A 13,995-nucleotide genomic window follows, 5' to 3' on the forward strand; every position below is an offset into this window, starting at 1 on the left:
CAGTGTAAAAAGAGAGAGAAAAGATTGGATTCCAGATTTCAGCTGTCCTGCAGTTAAAACGCATCCAAATGTAATTGAAATGTGCAAATAAAAGTCCTTTCATTGTACCTTGTTTTTGTGCACTGTGGTTTATTTGACACGCAGTAGAACTTGTTTTCTAATATGAATGCAGTTTTTCACAGTACAGTAGTACCTCGGGTTGAGAACTTAATTTGTTCTGGAGGTCTGTTCTTAACCTGAAAATGTTCTTAACCTGAGGTACCACTTTAGCTAATGGGGCCTCCCGCTGCCACCGCCGTGCGATTTCTGTTCTCATCCCGAAGGAAATTTCTTAACCCGAGGTACTATTTCTGGGTTAGCGGAGTCTGTAACCTGAAGCATCTGTAACCCGAGGTACCACTGTATTTCAGAAGCTCTGCTTGCCATAGTTCAAGGGCTTAGGATAGCCTATCCTATACTGACATGCCCCCACAATAACCCTGTGAGGTAGGAAAACCCTTGACTAAATAAGGTGAATATGACTTTGCTGTTGTGAAAGAGAAATGAGGCAAGATGGACATCCAGCCAAATCAACGCCTCCATCATTTTAGCTTCACCGCTGCCACCAAGTGAATATATTTATTGTTCCCTGGTTGCCTCCAATAAACAGCCCTTTAACCTCCTGGGCTTTAACTGACCCCGTCTACTCCCTGTTGCAAGTCCACCTACTTCTTCCCTATCACAAGTGGCTTTGAAGAGAGGGCATCATACTTAGAATTAACGACAGGGTGCCTCTGAGCATATGCTCCACTCCTGATCCTGCCCCCCAGCGTTCCTTGTTTCCGAAGCCTAATTTAGGATGTGGCTTTTGGTGGTAGGTATTGTTAGACAACTCGGAGTCAGAAACTCCTGCAGATCTACTGCAACCCCCCCACAGTAGATCCCGATCTACCTTTTGCCCACCCCTGCCATTGGTTTGGCAATATTCTTGGTTGTGTTACCAGCGTGTCTCCGCTAGGTGGCAGCAGAACTTGACCGTTGTAAGAAGAAAGTTTGCAAGATTTCACAGGTCCGTAAACCTTTTCGCTTGTGGCTGGCTCATACACTTAAAAGCAACTCGCGCCTACAATATGTGAGAGCCATATTTGAAGTAGATATCTCTCCCAGTCTGCTTTTTTACTGCAATTGTTTTTGAGATGCTTTTATTGTTTTATCCCCTTTGGGTTTGCTACCCTGGGCTCCTTTGTGAGGATATGAATTTAATGGTGGTGATGATGGTGACATGAACACCTTAAATTGTTCATTTCCCCCCACTAGCTAATTGATGAGCCAAAGTAAGATACTTCTCTTTCCATGTTCACCACAACCACATCCCCACCAGGCATTTAAAGCACTACGATACCACTTTCACTAGGCATGGCTTCCCCCAAAGAACCTTGTGAGTTGTAGTTTAAGGGTGCTGAGACCTGTGGAGTGATCCTCATTCCCCTCCCAAAGCTACAGAGCTCTGGGAACCGTTATACTGCTCTGGGAACCATACATCAGTGAAGGGAGTGGGGATCTGGCAACTCTCAGCACCCTGAACGAACTACAGGTGTGAATTGGTACCAACAAGACAGTGGCTAGGCCTGCATCTACTGTGAGCCCAAGAGAGGCCATGTTGTACCTATGCAGAAAGCAGAACCAGTGCTATGCAGTTAGAAACAGACTTGTTTCTCCATTGTGCGGATGACCTTTAGAGGAAGCAAAGTCTGCCGTCTGCCCCTGATGTTGGATCACCCCCAAGAACCCCACAGGTGAGTGCAGTGCTTATTACATGATAAAAAATCCCTACCTACACAGAGCAAATGATGGGTAGTTTTGCTAGGGATGGAGTACTCACGTTTCTCCTGCCGCTACATTTATTATTATTATTATTATTATTATTATTATTATTATTATTATTATTATTATTTATACCCCGCCCATCTGGCTGGGTTTCCCCAGCCACTCTGGGTGGCTTCCACCAAATATTAAAAACAATACAGCATCAGACATTAAAAACTTCCATAAACAGGGCCGCCTTCAGTTGTCTTTTAAAAGTAAAATACAGTGGTACCTCTGGATGCGAACGGGATCCGTTCCAGAGCCCCATTCGCATCCTGAAGCAAATGCAACCTGTGTCCGCGCGTCTGCTTAACCTGAAGCTACTTCAACCTGAGGTATGACTGTAGTTGTTTATTGCCTTGACATCTGGTGGGAGGGCGTTCCACAGGGCAGGCGCCACTACTGAGAAGGCCGTCCAGCTGGTTCCCTGTAACCTCACTTCTCGCAACGAGGGAACCGCCAGAAGGCCCTCGGCGTGGGCCACAGGGCCAACTTTTCTGTGTTAGTGAGAGAAAACCCATACTCCAGCCAGTTCTTCGTGGCTATAGCTCTCCTTAATTGGGGGGAGTTTGTTCTCACAGTCCTTCATAAGCCCTTTCCTAAAGTAGCCACCTTTTACGTTAGAGAAACAGACACCTAGTAAACTGAAATATTATGTCCTTTCTCTTTCCTCCTGTTTGCACCCCCCCCATCCAACTTGCCCATGTGTCCCATTTAATCAACGACATCTCGGATGAGAAATCAGTTCCTCTCTGGGAGAGGGGCTGTGGCTGCATCATGTCTCATCAGCCAAACCCTCAATCACTCTGTTTCGGTCAGCGGGTGGTCGGGGACCCTCGTTTTCATTTAAGATCCGTTTTTAGAGTGTCCATCATTTTTCTGCTGCTGGCTCCCTCCCTCCTTCTCCTTCCCCCACACCCCCACCCCTGCACACATGGGGCCCCAGCCTCTCCTCCCCACTTTCGCCTGCGTTTCTACGATTTTTATTTCTTCGAGTTTGTGACTAAAGTGGTCACAAGCACCTGAAAATTACAGCAGCTAAAAGGCCGTTATGGTTGCAAATGAGGCTGAATGATTATATACTTGCCAGCTGCTTAAGGTGAACTGATTGGACCTAATTGTCGAGAAATAATTACCTCCTCTTGGAAAAAAAATTATTATTATTTTTTAAAAGGCAAAATGGGCTCTCATGCTGAATGCAACTGATGAAAGGGCTTCAGAAAGGGATGGAGGCCTGGAGAGGACACTCAGGCCAAGAGTGGTTTGGGGTGTCTACATAATGCTAGCTTCTCCCCTATGACTGAAGCTGGCACCTATGAGCTCCCTGGCACATTAGGAGCTGGGTGTCATGCTGCTAAGCCAAGTCATTGGTCTTTCCACCCTTCCTGGGATATCCAATTAGTTAAACATTCCCCCCGCAGCCCTCCCCTGATTCTCCAGTTGGTGCCTGGAATGATGCCAAAATCCATCCCTTCTTCCTGATTAGAAATGGGGTGAGATCTCTTAGATGGGTCTTTTTTATCTCAGGGAGGGCGGATTTGCATAATTTGCAGCAGGAAATATTCCATGCTCTCGAGCAGCCATGGCTTTAATCAGCAAAAGACCCCCCCCCTTTGCCCCAGCTGCTGTAAGGGGGTTCAAGGGACACATGCAAAGGACAGACGAAGGGGAGGTGACATTTGAAAGCAACCACACCACGGCAGCTTCCCAGAGCCCTTCCAGACTTGGGTTCTGCTTTGTTTTGTTGTACAGTGGTACCTCAGGTTACATACGCTTCAGGTTACATACGCTTCAGGTTACAGACTCCTCTAACCCAGAAATAGTGCTTCAGGTTAAGAAATTTGCTTCAGGATGAGAACAGAAATCGTGCTCCGGCGGCGCGACGGCAGCAGCAGGAGGCCCCATTAGCTAAAGTGGTGCTTCAGGTTAAGAACCGTTTCAGGTTAAGAATGGACCTCCGGAACAAATTAAGCGCTTAACCCGAGGTAGCACTGTATAGGTGTATTCTGCAACATGTCATTGATGCATTAGCGCATGGGTAGGCAAACTAAAGCCCGGGAGCCGGCCCAATCACCTTCTCAATCTGGCCCGTGGATGGTCCAGGAATCAGCATGTTTTTACATGAGTAGAATGTGTCCATTTACTGTATTTTTTGCTCTATAAGACTCACTTTTTCCCTCCTAAAAAGTAAGGGGAAATGTGTGTGCGTCTTATGGAGTGAATGCAGGCTGCGCAGCTATCCCAGAAGCCAGAACAGCAGGAGGAATCGCTGCTTTCGCTGCACAGCGATCCCTCTTGTTGTTCTGGCTTCTGAGATTCAGAATATTTTTTTTCTTGTTTTCCTCCTCCAAAAACTAGGTGCGTCTTATGATCTGGTGCGTCTTATAGAGTGAAAAATACGGTATTTAAAAGGCATCTCTGGGTGATTGTGGGGCCTGCCTGGTGTTTTTACATGAGTAGATTGTGTGCTTTTATTTAAAATGCATCTCTGGGTTATTTGTGGGGCATAGGAATTCATTCATTTTTTCCCCAAAATACAGTCCGGCCCCCCACAAGGTCTGAGGGACAGTGGACCGGCCCCCTGCTGAAAAAGTTTGCTGACCCCTGCATTAGGGGGTGGGCTCATACTGCACAGTGCACTCACCGTTCTGCTTTATTCTGTTAAAATTCACTAGGATTTTTATGTGAATTTCTCCAAATGCATACGTTTTTGATGCAATTTTGCCAACTGCAATGCATTTGTGCATGTTTGTCACTGATACATGCATTTCCACACACTTTTCACTGTAGCATATGCATTTTTCTACACGTTACTTGGCTGGAGAATGGCATTGCAAAATTCAGAGAAAAGTGTTTTCGAAGGCTAGCTGCGTTTTCATTCGTATTTTGGGAAGTGTGAATTAAGTAAGAGTGCCACTAAATGAAAACTAAATTAAATGTCTCTTCCATTCCTATAGTAAATTAACTATCATGGCTACTGTTGGGATACTGCCAGGGAGACAAAGTCCATCATAACCCCCCAAGCCAGCTGCCGGACGATCCATCGATCTCCCGTAGACACGCAGTATCAGCAATTAGCGACACGAAGCCTCAGAAATAGCTTGCCACATTCCTGGGCTGGTGCACACTCTATCAGCAGATAATTCACAGCGAAAGATGCACGCAGGAGAGTATTATTTACAAGTTTATTCAGCGTTGGTCAGAACAAAGAAAAAACATGACTGCCTGCTTCGGTCTGCTCAGGCAACAAGAGAGAAACGAAAGCAAAGACACAACAGAAACATCCTGTGAAACGGGAAATACGCAGGCTGTGACACAAACATCCTGCTCCCTTTTAAGGTGGAACGGAAATATCCTAACAGCTACCTCATGGTTAGCCGTTGGGTTGAGCTCATTCCTGGAGATCCTGTCCCCAAATGCCTTGTGAGAGAATCAACACTGGCTTCCATAAGTTGCATGAAATCTGTTAGGAGTCTGTCCTGGGCAAAGAACTGAGGTTGCAGTATAAACTGATCTCTTAAAAATTGCTTCAATTTTCAATTATTTAGATATTTGTTTGTTCCAGACTTTGCACCTGTGCATAGCCAACACAGTAATTTTTTTCTTGAATATTACATTTGTTGGTGGCTCAATGTCTTTCTAAATCAAAACTTGGTCCCTATTGACTTTTCTTTTATTCTTCCCTAGATTTACATGTTTATAATCATTCATATATATATATATGACAGTATACAATATGCAAGAATAAAATCAGCAAAAAGATCTAGAAAAGCTTCCTTTAAAATCTAAATTTGGGGCCTCTAGTGACAGAGATGAATGAAGAAGTACCTAGACGACATATACCGGAGGTAGAGGAATGTTGCCCAGAACAGGTAATTGACTCATTGATCCTGGACGTGGAAACAGCAATCTATGTATTTCCAGTTTGCCACCTAGTTTCCCTGTGTTCCTACATGCAGCAGGATGGTGAATGAGAAATTGAGGACAGGCAGCATTTAATCCTCTAGTTCAGAGGTTTTCAACCTTTTTGAGTTCACGGCTCCCTTGACCAACTGCATTCTTTCTGCAGCATCCCTGTGGGGCTCAAGAGCCCAGTTATGTCACCCTTGCCTGCAGAGCTGGCAGCCTCTCACCCCTTTCCAAACCCCCTCACCCCCTCTCCCCTCTCCTTGGGAGCCCTTTGGGGTCTGAGCTGCCCCTGTCACCCCTGGTCTCTGAGCTGTCCCTCACCATCCCCTCCCAGAAGCACCATTCGCCTGTGGAGCTTGTAGCCAGGACTGCTGCAGTAAACAGCTGTGCAAGCTTGGGGTAGGCAGAGACCCGAGAGGGCATCAGAGGAGGGAGGGAAAGAAAGAGGGACAGAGGGCAGTGTTGCCCGTGGCAGCCCTGACCATCATTCAAGTTGTTAGACTACAACTCCTATGAGCCCCAGCCAGCATGATGGTATGAACTGCTCCCCACCTCTGTCATAAATGCTTTGCTGGTTCTCCAGACCCACCACTTTCTTCCCCCTTGCCCTGCCAAACACAACAAAGTTTGCAAAGCACAACACAAATCAAAGCGGATTTTCTACAGCATGCAGCATGTGGTCTCACTGTCAGGAGTTCAGCCTACACTCGAGTAGGACCCTGGCAGAGACACATGCCCAACTGGCATGTTCTCTCCCTTCTGGTCAATTGTTCGGGAGCTTCATAAGCTTTCTTCTGCCCGAACATCACAGTGACCGATGCCAACCGACACCGGCACACTTAGGGATCTGCAGAGTTTGTGTATCATGTGTTACAGACCTCAGCGACTCAACATTTTGGCTAATCTACTTTATTTACATATAAACACACACGGAGCACTGCAACATGGCTCCCTCTCTCTCTAGCATCAGACAGCAAAGAGAGAAAAAACAAAGGACAATAGTCCCACTTCATGGAACACAGTAACACAAACATCCTCTCTCCATCACTTCCCACTCTGTGGAGTCAAAAGATATACCATCATGTGAAAGACAAAAATCCCATGACTGCAATCATGGAGCAGGAATTCTAACACTCACTTGGCCTCTGGGCTGACTGAAAGCAAATGGGCTGTGGTTTCCCCGCTAATTGATTTAAGGTTAGAATTAACTTTTAAATTAGGCAGTGTCTAATACTGAACAATAAAGGTGGGATTGGAGTTAGGCAGCTGTAAAACTGGCTGAGATGCAAACAGAACACACCTCTGCACTAATGCACAGCCTGTGCAGGGGGTACTCTAACTGATCTAAACTTTACAGAACTGGGAGACCTGTGGTTCTCCCCAAATTGTTGGACACCCCCCACAACCAATCAGAATCCAGAGGTCAGTGATGGTGGACTCCAACAACACCTGGAGGAGCCACAGGTCCTCCACCCATGGCTTAGAGCAGGCTTCCTCAGACTTGGCCCTCCAGATGTTTTGAGACTACAATTCCCATCATCCCTGACCACTGGTCCAGCTAGCTAGGGATCATGGGAGTCAGAAACATCTGGAGGGCCGAGTTTGAGGAAACTTGGCTTAGAGAGTCCAACTCCCAGTGCCAATCCCTATCATGCAAATGAAACCCAGTATGGTTTGTGAGGCCTCTGTGGAAGATTCCATTCCACTTTTTGTTGCAGACATGGGATTGTTGCGTGTCATATGTGTGATTATATTCCAGCACAATTTGCTGGTGTAAGCGGAACTTCCGCTGTATTGCTTTTGTTTTGACTCTCTCTCCGAGAAGACGGCAAGGAGAGAGGACATTTTGTGTGTGTCTTGATTTATGATTAATAAATCCGTAGTTCTTAGTTCTTAGTGTGTATCCACAAGCCTCAGCCTCTTCACATTGCTGCGTATAGTGTGCTCAAGTCTAGGAGGCCTGACTCACTGATTTATGTTGGAGCCAGAGGTCAATGGATCTTCGCAGTGGTACGGCTGAGAAGGAGACAATCCAGCCGGGGGCTAGCCAGCTGGCCTTTCAACCCCCGGATGCCGACAGCCTCTTGGCTTCAGGATCCTCGGACAGGAACGAAGGCACAAGACTTCCAGGCCCCCACTGACCATTGTCGAAACCTATTTTGACTGCCATTTTGGAACCCATTGGGTGATTTCACTAATAAGGCACGTGAGAGTTTAAATCCAACAACATTTATAAGGTCACAGGTTGGGGGAAGGTGGTTTTAGAGAAATGGCAGAGGTGTTTTTGCTTCGGATTTGTTTGCATACTGTCACTGCACTGTGTTCAGATTTTGCCAGGTTTGGAAGTGTTTCAAAACCCCCCACAAAGTGTCCTTGATCAGAGAAGACAGCAAGAAACAGGACATCATTGTGGGAAACGGTGCCTCTGTCCTCTCTGTCACAAACTATTATCTGTCGGCTATTACCAGGACATATGAAAAAGTATTTTAAAATGTAGTATAAACACCAACAACTAGGAAACACTGGCCTGTGAGCGCTCCAGTTGGAGAACAAAGGTGTCATGGGCTTTGAAGACACTTTAACTCAGGACGCAAGGGAGAAACGTGCTCAGAGGAAGGCACGCTTGGCAAATCCACACCGTGATCAACTCCCGCCTGGAACCCAATGTCCCCACTGTGGAAGGACGTGTGGGTCCAGAATTGTCCTCCACAGTCACTTACGGACTCACTGTTAAAACCGTGTTTATGGAAGACAACCTTACTCGGCTACGAGTGATTGCCAAAGAAGAAGGACTGTCCCCACACAAGACACATTCCCGTTCCTCAAATACAAGCCTGTGATATGCAGGCATGCTCTCCTCTTGCATTTAAAATCAGTACAAGCAGTTACTATAGTGACTTTTTAAATAGCTGCTTTCACTAATGCTGCATGGATGAATTGTGCTGTTCAGTGGCCTTCCTGTAGAGACATCAATCTGCCACTAGAGGGCACATCTATTCCACTTAAAAAATGGACTCCCAAAGTGAGTTTTCATAAAACATGCAGATTTTGAGGTTGCAGCATCAACAGAGGTCCTTCTCTCTATCCATCCTGCTGAAAAGTTGAAATTTGAAAGTTCCCTCACTAGTTTGCTGTCTTTAATAATGAATTTTGTTTTGTTTTAGTAAATGTGATATCTGATCATTTCAATTTCCCATTTTTCGAGTCTTAAATGTGCATTATCCATATTTCCAGCTGTTTTTAAAAACACACTCAAGAAAATAGTGTTTTAGTGTGAATTTCTCTTAGCAGATACTTTTGTGCATAGAATTGCCAAATATGCCCATTTTGGCAAAACAATTCCCCAGAAATAAAGCATTATTTTCACTAATTTCATTGCTGTGCATATTTGAACCAAGTTTGTACACATTACTTGGCCTGGCAAAATTCAGAGAAATGCATGTTTTGAGGGATGGTTGTTGTTTAGGTCTTGGCATAGTTTTTGGAAGTGTGAAATCAAATGCAGCAAAGAGAATCAAACGTATCCCCTGTTCTAGACAGCCAATGATGTTGGAGCGTATCTTAAAAACAGGAAATAAAGTAGGGAAACCTCACAAATACCTTCCTTAGCACTTCGTAAGGAAGTGGGCGGGGGAATACAAATGCAATTTTAAAAAAGATACACACTTTATTAAGATCTAAGAGCTGCTTTGCATTATAGGTTTCTGCTGCTGCATATATAGTCAATAATACACATGGAGGGGTCTCTGACTGAACTTAGGAACATTGCCTGAACCCAGGATTGCACTTGTGAATCGCTTCAGATTATATCTCTGATCATTTGATTCAGCCTCTGCCGCTCTCCTCTCCACAAATTATTGTAGCATTTTTAATTCTTTGCAACAAAACGTTGTAGTGTACCTTCACCTCCTAATATTCCTTTATTCTGTGTATTCATGTGCTGCCTTTCTGTCGAGGCACACACACTGGCGTGTAAATTTGAAATACTAAATCAAGCAAGTGGGACAGAGCATAGAGCAATAGAGTTTTCCCAGGCTAGCTGCTCCAATTCAGCATCCTAGCCAACCCATCAGACTCCACTCCATTCATACTCGCCTGCAGCCAGATTTCCTCCCTGGCCCCCAAATGACTCTCAATATTCCTTGGCTACTGAGCTTGCTGACTCTTCACTGGGCTGCTTGTGTGTGAGAGAGGGGGCAGGGGCCTCCTTAGTGTTGTGGGTTTTTGTTTTTGTTGTTGTTGTTGTTAATGTAGTTCTGCAAATTTCAGATATTTCTCAAGTGTGCCAGTTTGTTTCTCAGTAACCCCATTCTGACTCCACTTCTTGCGCTTTATCAAATGCCTTTCCAAAAATATGATGGGTGATGCACAATTCCAAAAAAAAAACACCCCTATCATATGTGGAATGCCCTCCCATCAGATGTCAAGGAAATAAACAACTATCTGACTTTTAGAAGGCATCTGAAGGCAGCCCTGTTTAGGGAAGTTGTTAATGTTTGATGTTTTATCGCTTTTTTATTATTAATAATAATATTCTGTTGGAAGCCACCCAGAGTGGCTGAGGAAACCCAGCCAGATGGGTGGGGTATTATTATTATTATTATTATTATTATTATTATTAATAAAATAAGAAAACAAGCAAGCAAGCCTACTGTGGGTGAAGTCATGGTGTCTACACCTGTGCTCCCAGTCACAAGGTGGAATTAGTGAAGATAACATACAAAAGGCATCCTGACAGAGAAAACTGCGCATGAAAAATACTGATGGGTTCGCTAATAAAAATTATTTATAAAAAATAATAAAAACCCACTGTTGGATTCTTGTGAGGAAGAGGCAATGCAGAAATGTGGGAACCTGGATTTAATATTGAAAAACCAAGAAACTGAAATGGACAGATTCATCCATCCTTAGCCATCAGTCATCCCCCCCCCATGATGTCATCTGCACACAAAGATGCTCTGTCAAGGTAAAGTGAGCCTACACTTTCCACCATCAGTGCCCCTCAGTGTGGAGGAATAGACTACAGGACTAACACACTTGCCTCCTGCTGTTGCCAATGCGTGTTGACAAATTGGTTCCCCCTGTGCTGTCGAAGGAGCATTTCGCGTGTAGATGCCATGCAGTCCACCCAAGGTTTAATCTGGGTATGGGGAGAAAGTCCCTACAGACACACCTCACATTCCTTGCATATTTCAAGCAAGAACAGGAGGCCCTTTGCACTTCCAGGCTACTTCATATCATCTGTACACATCACCTGAGCCATAAATGGATGCTTTGAGCCTTTGCTCCTAAAAGGTCTCAAAGAGAATTGGAAGAGGGAGGCCTCGCTCTTGCCACCCAAACAACATGTCGTGCTTAAGAATGCAACAAGTCTTTGGATTATTCCAACACAACTGGGTGAAGATGATAGCTTTCAAACTTTTTACGTTCACCCTAATTACAAGCAGAAGTTGAACATATTGGTGTTCATTTGAGTTTTGTGACTGAGAGCTGGTGCCTTCAGCTAAGAGACTAGGCTGCAAACCACTGGTTTAAATCTTCCCTCTATAGTCAACTCACTAGGGCAGAGGTGGAAAAATTGAGCCCAAGGTCCAAACACCCCTCGCCCCAGTCTTCTATAAAGTGGTACCTCTGGTTGCGAATGGGATCCGTTCCGGAGGCCTGTTCGCAACATGAAAAGAGCGCAGCCTGGAGTGCCGTATCTGCGCAGGTGCACGGTGTGATTCAGCGCATGTGCAAAGCGCGATTTAGCACTTCTGCGCATGTGCGAGTGGCAAAACCCGGAAGTAACCCTTTCTGGTACCTCCTGGTCGCCACGGGACGTAACCTGAAAGAACGTAACATGAAGCAAACGTAACATGAGGTATGACTGTATGTGGCTCTCTGGCCTCTGGCCTCTCCTCATGCCACCCCCTCATGGCTCTGCTTTGCACCCTCCTTGAGTGACATGATAGAAGTTTATAAAAATTATGCGTGGCATGGAGAAAGGGGATAGAGAAAAGGAATTCTCCCTCTCAATAACGCCACCAATCGTGGCTAGCAAATGAAGCTGAATATTGAACGATGAGAGACAGGCACAAGAACGTACTTCTTCACGCAACACATGGTTAATCTATGGAACACTCTCTCACAGGAGACAGTGATGGCCACCAAGCTAAAGGTAAAGGTAAAGGGACCCCTGACCATTAGGTCCAGTCGTGGCCGACTCTGGGGTTGCGGCGCTCATCTCACTTTATTGGCCGAGGGAGCCGGCGTACAGCTTCCAGGTCATGTGGCCAGCATGACTAAGCCGCTTCTGCCGAACCAGAGCAGCGCATGGAAATGCCGTTTACCTTCCCGCCGGAGCAGTACCTATTTATCTACTTGCACTGGCGTGCTTTTGAACTGCTAGCTTGGCAGGAGCAGGGACCGAGCAACGGGAGCTCACCCAGTCGCGGGGATTTGAACCGCCTAGGCTCCTAGGCTCTGTGGTTTAACCCACAGCACCACCCGTGTCCCAGCCACCAAGCTAGGTGGCTTTCAAAGAGGGTTGGACAAGATCACAGAAGAGGGAGCTATCAATGGCTACAAAGGCTTGATGGCTATGCTTTGCCTCCACAGCTAAAGGCAGTAAAGCTTCTGAAGTCCAGTTGCTGGAAGCCACAGAGTGCTCTCGCGTTTGGGTCATGTTTGTGGGTTTCCCACAGGAATCTGGTTGGCCACAGTGTGAACAGGATGCTGGACCAGATGGGCCATTGACTTGTTCCAGTGGGCTCTTGCTAGGCTATTATAACTGTCTTTTGCCTGGCTGGAATGTCCCATTGAACTCTAATAATACTTAGGCATGCCCAGATTGTAGTCACAGAGGAGTGTGTGTAGCTAAACTCAAGATAGCTCAGTTGGTAGAGCATGGGACTCTTGATCTCATGGTTGTGGGTTTGAGCCCCACATTGGGGGAAAGATCCCTGTATTGCAAGGGGTTGGACTAGATGATCCTCGTGGTCCTTTCCAGCTCTACAATTCTATGATTCACTCCTGTTAAGAGAGGAGGGTGCACTGTTCAAAGGTAAGATGTACATTTATTGTTCTGCCCACTTTTGCATTTGGCCCCCTCCAACACGTGGGACTTGCCGATCAGAAGGTCGGCGGTTCGAATCCCCACAACGGGGTGAGCTCCCGTTACTCGGTCCCTGCTTCTGCCAGCCTAGCCGTTCGAAAGCACATCAGCGTGCAAATAGATAAATAGGTACCACTCTGGCGGGAAGGTAAACGGCGTTTCCGTGTGCTGCTCTGGTTTGCCAGAAGCGGCTTAGTCATGCTGGCCACATGACCCAGAAGCTGTACGCTGGCTCCCTTGGCCAATAAAGCGAGATGAGCGCCACAACCCCAGAGTCGGCCACGACTGGCCCTAAGGGTCAGGGCTCTCTTTACCTTTACCTTTAACACCTGGAAAGTTGCCTAGAAGAGAAGTTGGCCTTTGCGCTTCAAAAGATCCCCCACCCCTTCACTAGGGTCTCTTAGGACCTAGCCAAACCATGTCTCTTTGTGCAATTACACCCCCCAACACACACCACTACTTCCGCTAGCGAGCGTCGCTTGCTTACTGGGCAGTTATGCAGTAGAAGGACTCAGATTATGATTTGACCATTAACATGCTTTACAGATTGTGAGTATTGTTAGCTGATAAAAGGGAGAAGCTTTCCATGCACATTTACAGGCAATCTTGTAAAAGCGGCTCGGCAGTTGGAGGTAGCGGAAGGAGAGATGTTTTTGTAGCCTAGTTGTTTTGGGAGCCTGTTCTTGGTGTACTCTTTTCGTACACTTTGTCTGAGTGCCAGTGCAGTGCTGTGGTTAAAATGGCGGCCTAAAACCAAGGGGGCCTGGTTTAAATTCCCAACACATTGTGACCTCTGACGTCTTGCTTCTTTTTGGTCCCGCCTGCCGCACAAGGTTGCTGGGAGGATAACAATGGGATAAGCCCTGTGTGTGCTGGCATGAGCGCTTTCCTTAGTCCAAACCTCTACTCACTGCTTGTAATTACTAACTGACATCCTAGAGTTGTTGTGAAGATATCTGGAAAGTATCCCACAAATGTCACTTTGCTACGATGGGTGCTAGATATTGGGGGGGTTGTTGTTTTTATTTCCACACTTGTAGTGTGCAAAGTGCACGTTTAGTGCTCCTGCCTGTGCTTTGCAGTTTGGAGTAGTTATGGTGCATAAATGCATGAGTACTCATGTAGGTTTCCCCCCCCTTCTCGCT

The sequence above is a fragment of the Podarcis raffonei genome, chromosome 12 (genome assembly GCF_027172205.1).
Source record: "Podarcis raffonei isolate rPodRaf1 chromosome 12, rPodRaf1.pri, whole genome shotgun sequence".
Lineage (NCBI taxonomy): Eukaryota > Metazoa > Chordata > Lepidosauria > Squamata > Lacertidae > Podarcis > Podarcis raffonei.